Below are 19,783 nucleotides of genomic sequence, written 5' to 3' on the forward strand. Positions count from 1 at the left end.
GTTGTCTACATCAGTTCTCAATTTTGTCCTCAGGCAGCCACAGCCATTTCAGGGCTAGCACATTTGATTCAACTTGGCAATTAACACAATAATAACGTCTATGGAAATGAAACAATTATAATATGGCGTACCAAAATAAATAAACAAACCTGTATGGTTCTTCAAAAGGGTCTACAAAAGAACCCTCGAGATTGAAGAAGGTTATTTATAGAACCATTCTCCATAAACATTTGTTCTATATAGCCACAAAAAGGGTTGTAACCATAGCAGACCCTTTTTTTTTTGTTGTTGCTATGTGGAACTTTTTATTAATGGTTCTTTGTAGAACCTTTTTTATAGCACCTTAAAGCTTCATTTTGGAACCTTATAAACATGGTTCTTTATAGAACATTCCAATAAAGGTTCTATATAGCACCATAAAAGATCCGCTATGGTTACAAGCCAAAAAACACTTATTTGGCACTATATAGACTTTTTGTGTGTACCTAGGTTAGTAAAATAAGGTTAAGTGTAAATCAATACATTTTATGATTTCACTTTTAGTTTACTTCAATTGCCTATATTCCTTCCTTAAAAAACAATAGGTGACATCTTTGCACAAGTGCAAAAGTCATAAATCAGTCCCATTAGCCTATTTCGAAACCAAAGATCAAAAAAGTTTACTCTCTCTGAGAGTCGGTTATTAAATGACAGCTTCCTAAAGGCTCTTTAATGGGGGAGTTTTTAAACAACAATCTTTGGTGCACTTTTCAAATCAGCTGTTACAGATCCCCTGCCTGAATTCCAGTTAGCGTGCACACACGACTGGTTCATCCTCTACAAGTACAAGTTGGTCTCCGTTGTTTGGCCTGAGGCTCTGTTCAAATCGGTTATAATTGACATGAACACATTCAAATCGAATGATGTCAACACTTCTGTTTATTAGCCTTGAGGCTGTTACCAATGGATATTGGACAAGAAAATAGAACAAGTAGAGGCGTGGCATGCCTTTTGGAGGAACAGCACTAACAAGGCCATTTCTCCAATTTGAGGGTGTATTTGTGCCGTGAACTTTTCAAGGGGATCAGATCGTAATCGATTAGGTCTTTCAAATATCAATATCTAGTGTACATTCTGTGACAAACTACCCATGCGAGCATCCCCCCTCCCCCTTCACTACTCTTTGTTTGAAACCCAGTTTGATATGTAACACTGTAAAAGGTAAAACAGGGCTAATCAATTTGAACACTGAATAAAACTTCGGCGTGATTTTTATGTAGATTTTTCTTCTCCTCCCCATCCTCCTTATTCGCCGCTGCCTAATTTAATCATTCCGATAAATCTTGGAGCGCTGCACACCGCTTTTCCCCTGGTGGCGTGGGGCTTAACATGGTAAATTTTACTGGGACTAGGGAAATACGGGTTAGTGCATGGAAGGATAAAGGAGCACTTACGGCTTGACATGTGCAATCCATAACAGAGTAATGAGTCGACTACACTGGGAGTTCTTATCCTCTCTCTCTCTCTCCCTCTCTCTCCCTCTCTCATTGTTTTTGTTGAGGGTTCACCAAAGCTGTGTAACTGCATGTGATGCATGCCGCTGGAGAAAGTGGAAGAGATATAATTTTGATGTGATGTGTCTCATTACTAAATCATGCACATACAGTGGGGAGAACAAGTATTTGATACACTGCCAATTTTGCAGGTTTTCCTACTTACAAAGCATGTAGAGGTCTGTAATTTTTTATCATAGATGCACTTCAACTGTGAGAGACGGAATCTAAAACAAAAATCCAGAAAATCACATTGTATGATTTTTAAGTAATTAATTTGCATTTTATTGCATGACATAAGTATTTGATACATCAGAAAAGCAGAACTTAATATTTGTTACAGAAACTTTGTTTGCAATTACAGAGATCATACGTTTCCTGTAGTTCTTTACCAGGTTTGCACACACTGCAGCAGGGATTTTGGCCCACTTCTCCATACAGACCTTCTCCAGATCCTTCAGGTTTCGGGGCTGTCGCTGGGCAATATGGACTATCAGCTCCCTCCAAAGATGTTCTATTGGGTTCAGGTCTGGAGACTGGCTAGGCCACTCCAGGACCTTGAGATGCTTCTTACGGAGCCACCCTTTAGTTGCCCTGGCTGTGTGTTTCTGGTCGTTGTCATGCTGGAAGACCCAGCCACAACCCATCTTCAATGCTCTTACTGGGGGAAGGAGGTTGTTGGCCAAGATCTCGCGATACATGGCCCCATCCATCCTCCCCTCAATACGGTGCAGTCGTCCTGTCCCCTTTGCAGAAAAGCATCCCCAAAGAATGATGTTTTCACCTCCATGCTTCCCGGTTGGGATGGTGTTCTTAGGGTTGTACTCATCCTTCTTCTTCCTCCAAACATGGCGAGTGGAGTTTAGACCAAAAAGCTCTATTTTTGTCTCATCAGACCACATGACCTTCTCCCATTCCTCCTCTGGATCATCCAGATGGTCATTGGCAAACCTCAGACGTGCCTGGACATGCGCTGGCTTGAGCAGGGGGACCTTGCGTGCGCTGCAGGATTTTAATCCATGACGGCGTAGTGTGTTACTAATGGTTTTCTTTGAGACTGTGGTCCCAGCTCTCTTCAGGTCATTGACCAGGTCCTGCCGTGTAGTTCTGGGCTGATCCCTCACCTTCCTCATAATCATTAACCACGAGGTGAGATCTTGCATGGAGCCCCAGACCGAGGGTGATTGACCGTCATCTTGAACTTCTTCCATTTTCTAATAATGCCGCCAACAGTTGTTGCCTTCTCACCAAGCTGCTTGCCTATTGTCCTGTAGCCCATCCTAGCCTTGTGCAGGTCTACAATTGTATCCATGATGTCCTTATACAGCTCTCTGGTCTTGGCCATTGTGGAGAGGTTGGAGTCTGTTTGATTGAGTGTGTGGACAGGTGTCTTTTATACAGGTAACGAGTTCAAACAGGTGCAGTTAATACAGGTAATGAGTGGAGAACAGGAGGGCTTCTTAAAGAAAAACTAACAGGTCTGTTAGAGACGGAATTCTTCCTGGTTGGTAGGTGATCAAATACTTATGTCATGCAATAAAATGCCAATTAATTACTTAAAAATCATACAATGTGATTTTCTGGATTTTTGTTTACAGATCTCTACATGCTTTGTAAGTAGGAAAACCTGCAAAATCGGCAGTGTATCAAATACTTGATCTCCCCACTGTAGAAGTGATGGAACAATGCTTGAAAAGTGTTGATTGCTTGAAATATTTGGAAATCTTTGGGAAAGCATATTGATTGTAATAAAAAAAACAATTAACTATAAGCTTGGGTTACTATACAGATCTAATAATTGTTTTACTGTATCCATTAGAAAGACCTTAGTAACCCATTTGCTGCTTTCTGTCCTAGACTATGGTGACATCATCCATAAAAAAAAATCAATTCCTGGATGCCATTATAAGACACGTCATTGCAGACTGTATGAGTCACTAAATTGTCTGTCACTCCCAAACAGAAGATAACTGCGTATTGGTAACAATGTATTTTTTTAAAAATGTACCAACTTACATTTCCCTGTATATAATAAGGAACAACTAACTTTACAATACACTATTCCTTTCGACAATGGCAGCAATTACAAATGCAAAGCGTACATCCTGACAGGAATAATGATGATATGTGTAAATATGTATGTAGATATTATAGGTACTTAGTTTTATTAGTTGTATTAGTAGTTTTTAGCAGTAGTTTTTATTAGTTGTAGGCCTATTAGTAGTTGTACATCATCTTTTTTTTATGCTGTTAATGTATGTTTTAGTTGACTATTATTATTATTATTATTATTTCATTGTTTTTTGTATTTGACAGTAGTTGCCATATTATTCTTCTTACGAAGTATTGTTTTTTTGTTTTGTTTTTCTTCCGAAGACGATATAATCCCCAAACGATCATATTTTAACACGTTACTTTATACAGCATGGGTCAGATTGAGCCTAGTCTTGGACTAATATGCGTTCTCAAAGGAGATTCTCTGGGAATCTGTGTTTGGGAAATTGGCACTGTATGGATTATACAGTACTATAAATATGTGGTCCCTATATGCTTTCAAGCTTAGGGGGTCAGGGTTGACATTCCAATCCAAAATAGTCACCACGTGTTACTCAAGGTCCACGGCTGAGAAGACCTGTTGCAATTATTTTTTACATGTAACCTTTACTTAACTGGGCAAGTCAGTTAAAAACGAATTCTTATTGACAATGACGGCCTACCCCGGCCAAACCCTAACACGGATGACGCTGGGCCAATTGTGCGCCACCCTATTGGACTCCCAATCACGGCCTGTTGTGATACAGCCCAGGATCACACCAGGGTCTCTAGTGACGCCTCTAGCACTGAAATGCAATGCCTTAGACCGCTGCGCCACTCGGGGGAAAGTAGCTCAGATTCTCTCCTGTTCTGTTTTCAGGTGACAACACATGTGCAGGAAAATGAAAGATGCTCTACAGTCCCCCTCCTCCTCTGTTCCTCTGTGTCACCCAGAGGGGTGGCAGCGGCAGCTGGCAACTTCAGTTACTTAGAGTTCCTCATATGGCACTATTTACTCACCCTGTGATGGAGAGTTTGTCAGGTAGGTCTAGGAGAAGAAGAAGAAGAAGGCCCCAGGTACAAAACACATTTATTTCCAGCCAAACGTCCCCTAGGGGCTCCCTCTCCCCGACACTTAACACTCAAATATATTCTCATCTTTTTAGAGGAATTCGCACCATTTTCATCTTGGCGGATGGACACACAGAGAGCTGAGGACTGTAGCTTTGTGAGGGAGCAGTACTGGGGCTGCTGCTGATGGCTCGATTGGTTTCCACACGCACACACACACACACACACACACACACACACACACACACACACACACACACACACACAGGCACGCTAGTGGCGCTCAGTGCAATTCAAGATTAGGGAGGGCGCTTTTTTTGTGTGCATGAATTTGCCCTACAAAATTAAAGTTTATAACGTAGGTGCACAGGTGATACCGTCTAGCTGATCTGGGGTGTAACCTTTTGTCCAAACAGTTGCAGAATGTGAAAGGACAAATTCAGGTAGGTCCCTCCCCATTTCGTTGCATTTGCTTCTGTTTAAGAAACATTTAGCCACCGAATCGGTAGAATCAATACACCCCTGATCACCCACACACAGTTCACAGCTACATACAGCATCATCACTTTGCTCATTGTATAATTCCTTCTCACATCTACGAGTTCTCCGCCTCTGACCTTTTCCCTTCGCTTGTGGACTTTAGTGCACAGCATAACAGCTGTCTGTGACCAGGTGCTAAAACCTGTCCTAGACAAACCTTCATACCATAACTGCTAAAAACGGGCCTCAAGGGGTGCACGTTTTGGTTTTTGCCCTAGCACGACACAGCTGATTCAAAAAATCAACTAATTATCAATCTTGGATCATTTGAATTAGCTGTGTAGTGTTAGGGAAAAATACAAAATGTTCACCCCTTGGGGTCCCAAGGACCGAGTTTGGGAAATGCTGCGCTAACCGCTACACAGACTACATCGTTGTCACTATATATATTAACATTATAGTCAACAAACTAGAACTAACACGTTAGTAAACCCACAATCCAATCAATGTGTACAATCATGCAGTACAGTGTACAACAAGCAGTTTAGCAATTACACCGGCGGGCCCCAGTGGCAATAAATTAGTAAAACTGAAAGCTTACCTTGAGTTGGAAGAGTTGCAGTGTCGAATGGCCTTAGCCAGCTAGCTAACATAGCATTCCTCTCTGTTTGAGTCAGGTTGTCGAGTAGGTTAAATTAGTCGCATTAGCTAAGTAAGTGAAAGGTAAACTAAGAAGAGAAAATCTAGATTGAATTATTCAATTCAATTTAAGGGATTTATTGACATGGGAAACATATGTTAGCATTGCCAAAGCAAGTGAAATAGATAACAAACAAAAGTGAAATTAACAATAAAAACATTAACAGTAAACAAACCCTCAAAAATTCCAAAAGACATTTCAAATGTCATATGTGCAAATAGTTCAAGTTCACAAGGGAAAATAAACAAACATAAATATGGGTTCTATTTACAATGGTGTCTCGCTGCTGTGATGGCACACTGTGGTATTTCACCCAGTAGATATGGGAGTTTATCAAAATTGGGTTTGTAATAATATGGTCATGCATTTGGCAGGAGGTTAGGAAGTGCAGCTCAGTTTCCACCTCATTTTGTGGGCAGTGTGCACATAGCCTGTCTTTTCTTGTGTAACAACGGCACTGGAGAAGAAGGCTAACGTTTTATGTGTCCCCAACCGATTGTGCTTTTTTGTTTGTTTATTTGAGTTGTTTGTAACTTATTTGTGTACTTATTTTGTACATAATGTTGCCACTATCGTCTCTTATGACGAAAATAACTTCTGGACATCAGGACTGTGATTACTCACCACGAACTGGTAGAATCCTTTTTTCCCTTTAACAAGTCTGACGAGCCCGATGCGAATGATATACTGCTTTCTCGGGAACAGGCCCAGATCCCTGTGATTTGCATGAAAAAGAGGCAGAGAAAAGGGGGCCAGAGGGCGGGCTGCCTTCTGAGAATTCGTAGGTGATCGAATAAACCTCCACTTCCTTCCATTCTGCTAGCAAACGTGCTATCTTTGGAGAATAAAATAGATGACCGATGCAGAAGATTAAAAAACCAACGGGACATTCAAAACTGTAATATCTTATGCTTCACGGAGTCATAACTGAATGACGACACTATCAACATACAGCTTGGCTGGTTAAACGCTGTACTGGCAGGATAGAACAGTGGCGTCTGGTAAGACAAGGGGCGGCGGACTATGTATTTTCGTAAATAACCGCTGGTGCACGATATCTAAGGAAATCTCAAGCTATTGCTCGCCTGAGGTAGAGTATCTCATGATAAGCTGTAGACCACACTATATACCTAGAGATTTTTCATCTGTATTTTTCGTAGCTGTTTACATACCACCACAGACTGAGGCACTAAGATATCATTGAATGAGCTATATTCCGCCATAAGCAAATAAGAAAATGCTCACCCAGAGGTGACGCTCCTAGCAGCCGGGGACTTTAATGCAGGGAAACTTTTATCTGTTTTACCAAATTTCTATCAGCATGTTAAATGTGCAACCAGAGGGAAAAATACTCTGGACCACCTTTACTCCTCATACAAAGCTCTGCCTCGTACTCCAATTGGCAGATGGATTACCAGGACGTGCACTGCGTGCATGCGCTGACCAACTGGCAAGTGTCTTCACCGTCATTTTCAACCTCTCCCTGTCTGAGTCTGTAACACCAACATGTTTCAAGCAGACCACCATAGTCCCTGTGCCCAAGAACACTAAGGTAACCTGCCTAAATGACTACCGACCCGTAGCACTCACGTCTGAAGCCATGAAGTGCTTTGAAAGGCTGGTCATGACTCACATCAACACCATTATCCCAGAAACCCTAGACCCACTCCAATTCGCATACCGCCCCAACAGATCCACAGATGATGCAATCTCTATTGCACTCCACACTGCCCTTTCCCACCTGGACAAAATAAATACCTATGTGAGAATGCTATTCATTGACTACAGCTCAGCGTTCAACACCATAGTGCCCTCAAAGCACATGAATAAGCTACGAACCCTGGGACAAAACACATCCCTCTGCAACTGGATCTTGGATTTCCTTACGGGCCGCCCCCAGATGGTAAGGGTAGGTAACAACACATCCGCCACACTGATCCTCAACACAGGGGCCCCTCAGGGGTGCGTGCTCAGTCCCCTCCTGTACTCCCTGTTCACTCATGACTTTACGGCTAGGCACGACTCCAACACCATCATTAAGTTTGCCGATGACACAACAGTGGTAGGCCTGATTACCGATAACGACAAAACAGCTTATAGGGAGAAGGTCAGAGACCTGGCTGTGATCAAGACAAAGGAGATGATTGTGGACTACAGGAAAAAGAGGACAGAGAACGCCTCCATTCTCATCAACTGGGCTGTAGTGGAGCATGTTGAGAGCTTCAAGTTCCTAGGTTGTCCACATCACCAACAAACGAACATGGTCCAAACACACCTAGACAGTCGTAAAGAGGGCACGACAAAACCAATTCCCCCTCAGAAGACTAAAAAGACTTGGCATGGGTCCTCAAATCCTCAAAAGGTTCTACAACTGCACCATCGAGAGCATCATGACTGGTTGCATCACTGCCTGGTATGGCAACTGCCCGGCCTCCGACCGCAAGGCACTACAGATGGTAGTGCAAACGGCCCAGTACATCACTGGGGCCAAGCTTCCTGCCATCCAGGACATCTATACCAGTTGGTGTCAGAAGGAGGCCCTAAGAATTGTCAACGACTACAGCCACCCTAGTCATAGACTGTTCTCTCTGCTACCGCATGGCAAGCGGTACTGGAGTGCCAAGTCTAGGCCCAAGAGGTTTCTAAACAGCTTCTACCCCCAAGCCATAAGACTCCTGAACATCTAATCAAATGGCTACCCAGGCTATTTGCATTGCCGCCCCCCCTCTTTTACACCGCTGCTACTCTCTGTTGCTATTATCTATGCACAGTCACTTTAATAACTCTACCTACGTGTACATATTACCTCAACTAACCCCGCACATTGACTTTGTACCGGTACCCCCCTGTATAAAGTCTCGCTATTGTTATTTTACTGCTACTCTTTAATTACTTGCTACTTTTATTTCTTCTTATTATCCGTATATTTTTCCACTGCATTGTTGGTTAGCGGCTCATAAGTAAGCATTTCACTGTATGGTATTGTTGTTGTATTTGGCACGTGACTAATACAATTTGATTTGATTTGATTTGAAATCCAGGTCTGTCTACGGTGGCCTTTCTCAATAGCAAGGCTATGCTCACTGAGTCTGTATGGGTCAGTCACAGTGGTCAGCTATTCTGCCACTGTGTACTGCTGTTAGGGGCCAAATAGCATTCGTTATTTTTTTGTTAATTCTTTCCAATGTGTCAAGTAAGTATCGTTTTGTTTTCTCATGATTTTGTTGGGTCTAATTTTGTTGCTGTCCTAGGGCTCTGTGGGGTCTGCTTGTGTTTGTGAACAGAGCCCAAGGACCAGCTTGCTTAGGGGACTCTTCTCCAGGTTCATCTCTATGTAGGTGATGGCTTTGTTATGGTTTGTGAATCGCTTCCTTTTTGGTGGTTGTAGAATTTAAACGCTCTTTTCTGGATTTTGAAAATTAGCGGGTTTCGGCCTTATTCTGCTCTGCGTTCACTATTTTGTGTTTTACGTTGCACACGGAGGATATTTTTGCAGAATTCTGCATGCAGAGTCTCAATTTGGTGTTTGTCACATTATTTTTAGCCAGATCCTAATTGGTATGTCGAATTTTATGTTCCTTTTGATGGCATAGAAGGCCCTTTGTGGAAGTTACCTGTGGCGCTGATGTTTAGGCCGAGGTGTGTATTGTTTTTTGTGTGCTCTAGGGCAACGGTGTCTAGATGGAATTTGTATTTGTGGTCCTGGCAACTTTCTCTCTCTCTCTCTCTCTCTCTCTCTCTCTCTCTCTCTCTCTCTCTCTCTCTCTCTCTCTCTCTCTCTCTATCTCTCTCTCATTCTCTCTCTGTTGCTTCTCCTTAATTTGTTTAAAAGGGTTCAACTACTGTCTTTCTCTCGCTTTGCGTCAACTACTCACCACATTTTATGCACTGCAGTGCTAGCTAGCTGTAGCTTATGCCTTCAGTACTAGATTCATTCTCTGACCCTTTGATTGGATGGGAAGGATGTTAGTTCATACCGTAAGAGCTCTGATAGGTTGTCCTCTGAAAGTCGTCACAATTACTGTGTAAGTCTACGGTGTTGAGAACCTTGAGCTTCCTAGGCTTTGTATTGAAGTCAATGTACCCAGAGGAGGACGGAAAATACCTGTCCTCCGGCTATACCATGGTGCTACCCTAGAGGCTACTGTAGAACTTCATTGCAAAACAGTGTGTTTTATTCAGTTATTTAGTGACGGGAATATATTTAGCATAGTTGTATATAAACAGGATAACTTCTTTATTGTTTCACAATTTTTGTCTTCTTCAGATATTCGCTGAGTAGGATGGTCCTCCCCTTCCTCCTCTGAGGAGCCTCCACTGATGCACAGACACACGCACACACCCAAAGGGAGGGAGGGAGGGAGAGAGAGAGAGAGAGAGAGAGAGAGAGAGAGAGAGAGAGAGAGAGAGAGAGAGAGAGAGAGAGAGAGAGAGAGAGAGAGAGAGAGAGAGAGAGAGAGAGAGAGAGAGAGAGAGAGAGAGAGCTATTAGAGCAGAACGATGCTTCTCTTATCTCCACGGCGATAGAGATCTACAAAGGCCTCGGCTAGAGATTATGAATTCATTACCTCGATACACAAGCAGCGGAATGGGTGGGGGTGTGGAGCGATGAAGGGAGGGGGGTCATTTGTGCTAGATTTTCTATTAATATTGACTGTGGGCCTGTGACTGGGCATTTGATTTAGAGATAGGGGTGTATTGTGAGTCGAGATCAGTTCTGACCTCTTTGTGTTAGTGCAGAGCTGTCCAAACCTGTTCCTGTGGAACAAGGAGTGTGGTCTATGTGGAGGAAATGGGTCCCTCCCACCAGGAAAGTGGTTGAAAATAATCGACAGACATATTACTAGACAGCACAGAGGAAGCTATTAACTGTGTGCATTTCTGAAATCAAACACGTTTACCTCTATCAAACACGTTTACCTCTATCTTTCTTGTTCTGTCTCTCTCCCTCTCTCTATTTTTCTCTCTCAATGACTCATCCTCGTTCTCACTGCCTATCTCAGTCCTTTCTTCACCTCAGCTTTTGTTGAACTCAACTGCCATTTGCCAGTGTGTGAATACCATGGAGAAATCCACAAGTGGAGAGAAAGAGCTAGAGGAAAGAGAGAGAGAGAGCAAGAGCAAGGTGTGTAAGTGAGGGAGAGGCAGAGAGAGAGAGCGGGAGAGGGAGAGAGAGAGGAAGACGAGTAAGTGAGTGAGAGAGAGAAAGAGAGAGAACAGTCAGCTTTCCACACCTCTATGAGAGGAGAACTGTTTTGTGAGTGATGAGTGAAGCCAGGGGCTGTTTCTCTCCAGACCTTTGGCTAACTGGCTGGCTGGTTGGCTGTGTCTTTCTTATTTGGTGCAGGGGGAATATTGGACTGAGGGAGCCACGGCACTCTGTTTACACATGGGTTCACGAGGTCAGCACAATGCTGCTGCTGCAGAGCAAATACAGCACTGCTCACCACTGACACTGACTGAGGCATTATGGGGGATTCTACTCTCACACTGACAGACTAGAGTGGGGTCAGCCTGTGCATGGTTAGACCTGCCCGTTCAGGTTCTTGCACTGTGTACCCACATGAAAAGATACTACAGTTTACTCTAGAACACTACAGTACTTACTATAGAATTATGTAGTAAACTGTAGAATACTTTACTTCACATTGTAGTATACCTCAACCAAATCCCCCACTGCTATGTTAAAGATAATAAAACAAAACACTATATTAAATACTACAGTAATGTCTGCAAAAACACTACAGTAAATACTACAATATACTACAGTCCACAAAAATGCTACAGTAATTACTATAGGAAAACTACAGTAATTTTTACTACATGATTTAGACTATAGTGAACTGTAAAAACTACAGTATAGTACAGTCATGTCCGCAAAAAAACAGTAAATACTACAGTAAAGTCTACTATAGTATTTAACGATAGTATACTATAGTATTTTTCATGTGGGTATGTGAGAATGAGACAGGTTTGAATGTAAATATAAACTGTTTAACCGTGCACATGCATGTACACTCATAAACTGTGAAAACACATCCCGAAACACCAAGACAAGTACGACACCAACACAAGGACATAGCTAGAGCCTGGAGACAACACCAACGGAAAGGGCTCGATGAAAACAACATGGCTGCCTCAGAGAGCATGGCTCTACCGAGCAGTGTTTACACTGTGGCCCGACCCAGGCAGAGAATGGATTCAGCCAACACAGCACTGTGCTCTCAACCAGGGCTAATTGAGGCTGGCAAGTCTGAGCTGCAGACCATTCGCTCTGCCTGTCTCAGGATTAGTAGGCCGGGCCCTCGAGCAACGCACAACTGGTCCGGCTTTGTTAATAAAATGCTAAATGATAGCATCTCCAAACTAGATTTTACCGTATAGGCTATACCCACCATTGCCAACCATTTCTCTTTGTTTGTCTGTCAACTCGGGAAAAGATGTGTGAAAGTGTAGAAAGTAGTTTTTTGTTAGTTTTTTTGTGCAGTGGCAAAGTTTAAGGTGGTTTGAATTCCAGGGACTCATGCTAATGTGAGGTTAGGAGCCGTACAAAATTGTCATTTGTGAAATTAACAGTTGGGTTGAATTGAATAACCGTTATGAATCCTGGCTGGTTTCCAAAATGGGATACGCACAACACAAAGCCCTTAACGAACAGACAAACAAACAAACTCATGTAACGCCTTGGAATGTGTACAAATATTCACCAAACAATATGAATGATCCTCTTTTAAAATGCGACACACTGCTTAAGCTGGATCTGCATTACTGGTGGGGGGAACATCTAAAAAAGAAAATACGCCTTTTGATTCCCAAATAGCATGAAATTATATACGCCGGAGGAATGAAATTCATTACCTCAAGACTTGAGGTTCATTTACATTTCTTTAAACACAGCTGTAAATAATTGGAGCGTTCATAATTGAATAATGGTAGTTTATTTCCAGGGTTGCACAGGGCAGCTGGCCTGGCACATTGGGGCGGCAGGGTAGCCTAGTGGTTAGGGTGTTGGACTAGTAACCGAAAGGTTACAAGTTCAAATCCCCGAGCTGACAAGGTATCCGTCGTTCTGCCCCTGAACAGGCAGTTAACCCACTGTTCCTAGGCCGTCATTGAAAATAAGAATTTGTTCTTAACTGACTTGCCTAGTTAAATAATGGTAAAAAATTCAATAAAAAAAAAAACAGACTATCAAACAAGGCCGCCATGCTAGCTGCTGCTAAAACAGAGCGCCGCCGTCCGACCCAATGCTAGTAGTAAAGATGAACATGCTAGAGCCCTCATGAGCACTGCTCTTTCACTTCTATCCATACTAAAGCCCACCCAATGGTAGGTAGTACTCCTTCTTCATTCCGGTGCATAGCCCTTAAAGAATTGCCCATTCGAGCCTAATCTAAGCACTAAGCAGTTAACCCCCACAATCACAATAAAATGACACCTAGTTAGCCAATACCACAGCTTGTGAAGGCCCCAACACCTTGTCAAGAAGATAAACAAATGATCCGAAAGATTTTAGGCAAAGTTAAGCATCCTGTGCATTCTTTGAATAGTCAGCACTTTAGGACATTTTTGGATGGCTGTTATTCTTAATCTTCATTTCAAATGCCCTCATTGCAAAAAAAAATGTATTGAAATAATTCCCATTATTGTATGCACACACATGCACACACTTTCTCACCCAGCCCCCACACACACAGATATCACCCCCCCCCCCCCCCCCCACACATTCCTCCTCCCTTCCCCCAACCACACACACTCGAGCCCCCTGGCCTCACCCACTGTCTCCCTCCCTCTGCTCCCAGTCTCTCCCACATTGAGTGCTGCTGCTGCTCCGGAGGGTCCAGATGTGGCACTTCTCTGTTCTCCACTTTCACAGTTAAACGAAAGCAGGTCATCGAGGGCCTAAGTATCATCTCCCTCAACATGCTGAATGCGGCTATTAATACGGCTGCTTGTGAGCCTTAAGACAGTGTTGGAGAATGGCCTGCTAGTGCTGACACCAAGAAACCATCTGTCTGCCTAGTTGCTAACTGTACGGTAGTGCTGACATCCCTAACAAAGTGCGGACGTCCATTTTCTTCTGTGTCCCATAAGAGTAGGCTTTTATCTTTTGTTTTTGCAAGCGTAACATGTAAAATCCACCAAAACTATGTTAAATGGAAGATTAGTGCGGAAATGTAATTTCAATCAATATACAGTGGATAAAGTATGTTATATGTTAAAGTTGATGTCAATGAGATTTGTCAATATTCAAAAACACAGGTAGCTAAGATATTTCCCAGACGGAAGCAGTGCATACCGATAGTAAAAAGTTAATGCCCTCCAACCTAAACGATGGGTAAATGTAAGATCACGTGCGTAAATAGAAGATTTCCATCAGTGTTGAAAGTACGAAGATAATGTAATTTGTCAGTAGTCAAAAACCGAGGTAATACCCAGAAGGAAGCAGTGAATACTGGAGAGTTGGTGTCTGCCAACCTAGTGAAATGAAACCCTGAGCACCGAGAGGAATGTGCAGGCAGGTAGACTGGACTACAGAGGGTAAACAACGCTCCTCAACATTAACCTGCTCTGACAGTTGGATGATGGTTCTCTCTCTTTTGGACACAGCTGTCAATACAGATGGATGGCCTGCGCAGACGGGGGAGAAATGAACCTGAGTGGTGGCACTCTGACCTCTTACTACAGACACACACATCTGATAGAGTGGAAATCATTGGACTGATGGTTGACTAGTAGAGGTTGTTACTACTACTACTACTACTACTACCAATCTGCTAATAATATCACAGCAAATACTCAAATATTTAAAAAATGTAGTAGTGTAGTAGTAATAGTACTTCTAGTAGGTTGAGAAGTAATGATTGTTGGGGTTTTGGCATTCCTAATTCTATAGTACCATAGTGGTAATAGCACAATTTTAAAGTACAGTAATACTGGTAGACATAGGCCTAATAGGAATCTCAGCTGTAAAGTTGGAGAGTGTTTACGCAATGTTTTTGAGGTAGAAAGTGCAATTGATTCTTATGGGGCCTAGAGAAATTCGAGCTGGAACAGAATTAGGCCACTATAACTGCCGTTTCTTCCCCCTCCCACCAAGATGGATGAGGCCCGGGGCCATGCAAAGTTTAGAGCCACTTACCTCTCGTTTGCTTTCAAAAGCCCTTTAGCTTCATATCTTCAGTTGTTTCAGTGGCGTTGTCTTCTCCTTTTTGCTCAAGTGTACCTTTAACCAGAGAGGGAGAAATGAAAGAGAAATGTTAATGAAAGGGACTGCCAAATGAACGGCCTCTTTGAGTGGAGAAACTTAGCGCCTAGATGATTTTCACTTTTTTTCCCCTGCCCTTCGGTGTTCGAATCACAGGGCTCGAACGAGGCAAGGCTGATTGCTGGAGAACATTGCTGGAGTGTGAATCTACATTAAATTCCACTTGCATTTAAAAAAAAAATATCATCCATAATGAGGGCCTGGCCAGAGTGTGTGTATACGTGCGTGTACGTGTCCATGTGTGTGCACATGGACACATAGCCTGTATGTATGCGCGCACGTGTGTACATTTGACTATGCATGCGTGCTTGGCAAGTTCATCTCTCTCTCTCTCCTATGTCACACACACACACACACCTCCACTCAATAATCTGTCAATACTCTCAGTAAGCCTGGAGCCATAGGCACCACAGTCTTGTGTGTGTGTGTTGTGGATGCTTCGCTCACCGGGGGGAGAGGGGTTATCTTTACCAAAGGTCAGAGTATCTCATCATTAAAAAAGGCCCCAGGATCACTCTTATAAGACATTACCATGAATACTGTAGTAATATGATTATGAAAAGGTGTATATTATACATACCAGCCTGACACCTTGTGTGTTCCAGGGCAGCCGCGGATGCATTATGACTGAGCAACACTGAGCGGAAAGGACTTTCTCCTCCCTCGATTTCTCTTACACCGCCCTTTGTCCCCTCCCTCCCTCATTCTCATCCTTGTTCTCTCCGCTCAGTTCATAGACAGGCCTCCCAGCAACCCCATCGTTACCACGACAACCAGCCAGCAGGGAGACATGATTCCTCATCCTGACGGGCCGCTTGAATTCCAGCCCGGCCAATCATAACAGCTAAAAGGGGTTGTGCCTAGTCCCCAGTGGAGCTGGGCTGGGGCACAGAGAGGACGCGGAGGGGGGTATGTGCAGTTTGTGTGTGTGTGTGTGTGTGTGTGTGTGTGTGTGTGTGTGTGTGAGAGAGAGAGATAAAGAGAGCAAGAGAGACAGAGAGAGAATGAGAGAGTATCTGTGTGTGAAAGAGTGTGTGTCTGTGTGTGTATATGTGTGTGTGTACACATGTGTGCATGGAGGGGGTATGGCAATCTGGGCTCCAGTGTGTCCTCCCCTTCGCAGCTAATCTGCTGCCAAGAGGAGCGCAAAGGGAATTTGTTTAATGTACGGCATTTCTTCTCTGCACACGGTGTTGCACTACTGCTGCCCCCCTCTCTTATGTTACAGGCTAAAAATGCACAGAGGCTAACGTTAGGCTAACGCTATGGCTAACACTACGGCTAAAGCAGTGCTGTATCCTCACATTTTGGTATGAAACGAGGGCGAGGCCGCATCTCCACCCATGAGGAAAGAGCTCTCCGGTTTGTTTTCTCATGACCCTGCAACATATTGGCATGAAGTTTAGTCACCGCTGAGACAGATGGCCAAGCATCATGGTGCACAGTAAATTGGGAGATGGTGGAACGCGGATGAAAAGACATCTCAGTAGAGCCTGCATCCTGTGATTTTCTCACTCTGTTTTTCTTTCTCCAGTACTGTGACATGATTGGTGTAGTGAGGCAAAGGCGTTTGAGTCCTTTTGTAGCTCAGTTGGTAGAGCATGGCGCTTGTAACACCAGTGTAGTGGGCTTGATTCCCAGGACGACCCATATGTAAAATGCGTCTGCTTGAATGGCATGTATTATATAATTATATACAATGAGTGTACAAAACATTAAGAACACAGTCCTCATATTCAGTTGCCCTCAGAACCGCCTCAATTAGTCAGGGCATGGACTCTACAAGGTGTCGAAAGTGTGCCACAGGGATGTTGGCCCATGTCGACTCCAATGCTTCCCACAGTAGTGTCAAGTTGGTTGGATGTTCTTCGGGTGGTGGAACATTCTTGATACACACGGGAGACTGTTGAAAAACCCAGCAGTGTTGCAGCTCTTGACACGAAGGCACTTGTGTCTTGCCCATTCACCCTCTGAATGGCACGCACACACAATCAATGTCTCAATTGTCTTCAGGCTTAAAAATCATTCTTTAACCCGTCTCCTCCCCTTCATCGATACTGATTGAAGTGGCTTTAACAAGTGACATCAATAAGGGATCATAGCTTTCACCTGGATTCACCTGGTCAGTCTATGTCATGGAAAGAGCAGGTGTCCAGAATATGTTGTACACTGTGTATATTATCAGATTTAGCACATGGACCAAAATACAAACACCACAAATGTCTGACCTATTCAAGGAATGTGTCTCTGTCAACAAGTGTTGTACTTGTAAAGTAAAAAACCCACCTTTACTAATGGGTTGAATATATTGGACGAATGAAATAGCACCACCAGCTTAAGCCTCGGTGTCTGCATTCTGCACTGTATTTGGTGTTTGGGTGGGTGTATGCCCCCTGTCTCTCCAAATGAGGTTCCTCCACCACACACACATGCATGCACTCGCACACACCGAAAGTCTTTGACTGGAAAAGGACATAACCATAGCAACCTCCGTCACCCCCCACTTCCCGGTCTCACCACACCTATCACCTTGTGTGACCCTGTCGTCTCCCCGCCCCTCCCCCCTCTCCAACCCCCCCTCCCTTCTTCAATGTTCTGAGGGCAAAAAGTGATTGTTGTGACCCACAGCAATTAAACCTGGGCCTCTGCCACGGAGCCGGGGGGTTAGGGAGGGGGGGGGCTCACCTAAGCTCCTCTAATATATTGGACAGATAGAGGATCTGTGCTCTTGGCAGTCGTCCACTGTCTGCCGGCGGGCGGAAGGTCAGTCACTCACTCATCCCCTTTCTCTTTTTATTTCGATATATAGGTGAAATGACGTTATCAAAAATAAATAGAAACAGCACCCTATGAATGCAAACAGTAAATATTACATGGCTTAGGAGATACATCAGCGGTGTAATCCTGTTGAGTAAAATGAGATGAAAAAGAGAAAAACCATTTCATGCAGATTGTAGATGATAATTCAATGGCATTGGAAGATGGAGCGCTGAGGAGTCCGCCAAGGCCTTCGGACATGAGATGATGAACTACAGGGCTTTCAGAAAGTACAGCATTCACACCCCTTGACTTTTTCCACATTTGGTTGTGTTGTAGCCTGAATTTGAAGTGGATTACATTGAGATTTTAAGTCACTGGTTTACACACAATACCCCATAATGTCAAAGTGGAATTCTGTTTTTAGAAATGTGTAAAAATGTAGAAAAAAATGATAATCTAAAATGTTTTGTGTCAATAAGTATTGATTAAATAAATAAAAAATATAACGAGTAAAAATGTACAAGTCGCAAAATACGTTTCATGGACTAACTCTGTCTGCAATAATAGTGTTTAATGTGATTTTTGAATGACTACCTCATCTCTGTACCCCACACATACAATTATCTGTAAGGTCCCTCAGTCGAGCAGGGAATATCAAACGATTCAAACAGAAACAACAGGGAGGTTTTCCAATGCCTCGCAAAGAAGGGCACCTAACGGTAGAAAAACAGACACTGAATATCCCTTTGAGCATGGTGAAGTTATTAATTACACTTTGGATGGTGTATCAATACACCCAGTCACTAAAAAGATACAGGTGTCTTTTCTTACTCAGTTGTCGGAGAGGAAGGAAACAGTTCAGGGATTTCACCATGAGGCCAATGGTGACTTTAAAACAGTTACAGAGTTTAATGGCTGTGATAGGAGAAAACTGAGGATGGATCAACAACATTGTAGTTAGTCCACAATACTAACCAACATGACAGAGTGAAAAGAAGGAAGCCTGTAGAGAACAAAATTATTCCAAAAACATGCATCCTGTTTGCAGGAAGGCACTAAAGCAAAACTGCAAAAAGTGTGGCAAAGAAATTAACATGTCCTGAATACAAATCCAATACAACACACCACTGAGTACCACCCTTCATATTTCCAAGCATGGTGGTGGCTGCGTCATGTTATGGGTATGCTTGTCACCAGCAAGGACTAGGGGGGGGAGGGGGGGGGATAAATGGAATAGTGCTAAGCACAGGCAAAATCCTAGAGGAAAACCTGGTTCAGTCTGCTTTCCAACAGACACTGGGAGACAAATTCACCTTTCATCAGGACAATAACCTGAAACACAGGGCCAAATACGCACCGGATTAGATGTTCCTGAGTGGCCTAGTTACAGTTTTGACTTAAATTGGCTTGAAAACCTATGGCAAGACTTGAAAATGGCTTTTTAGCAATGATCAACAACCAATTTAACATTTTTTTTAAAAATGTGGAAATATTGTACAATCCAATGTGCAAAGTGTTTAGAGAGTCACCCAAAAAGACTCTCAGCTGTAGTCACTGCCAAAGGGGATCCTAACATGTACTGACTCAGGGGTGTGAACATTTATGTGAATGAGATATTTCTGGTTTATTTACATTTAAATAAATACATGTGCATTTCTAAAAACGTGTTTCCACTTTGTCATTTGGGGTGTCGTGTGCAGATGGATGCAAACAAAAATCTATTCAATCCATTTTGAATTCAGGCTGTAACATAATAAGTCAATGGGTATGAATACTTTCTGAAGGCATTGTACAACTTATAGTTGACAAATAATGAAAAGTCTGTTTTTATCCTTTAAATGTGGAGCTACGTCCAAAATAACACTCTAGCAAGTCCATCACACAGGTTCCAAAAAGTGATTAACGTATAATCTGTTACACTTTACAATGAGGCTATAT

This window comes from Oncorhynchus clarkii, chromosome 5 (assembly GCF_045791955.1).
Source record: "Oncorhynchus clarkii lewisi isolate Uvic-CL-2024 chromosome 5, UVic_Ocla_1.0, whole genome shotgun sequence".
NCBI lineage: Eukaryota > Metazoa > Chordata > Actinopteri > Salmoniformes > Salmonidae > Oncorhynchus > Oncorhynchus clarkii.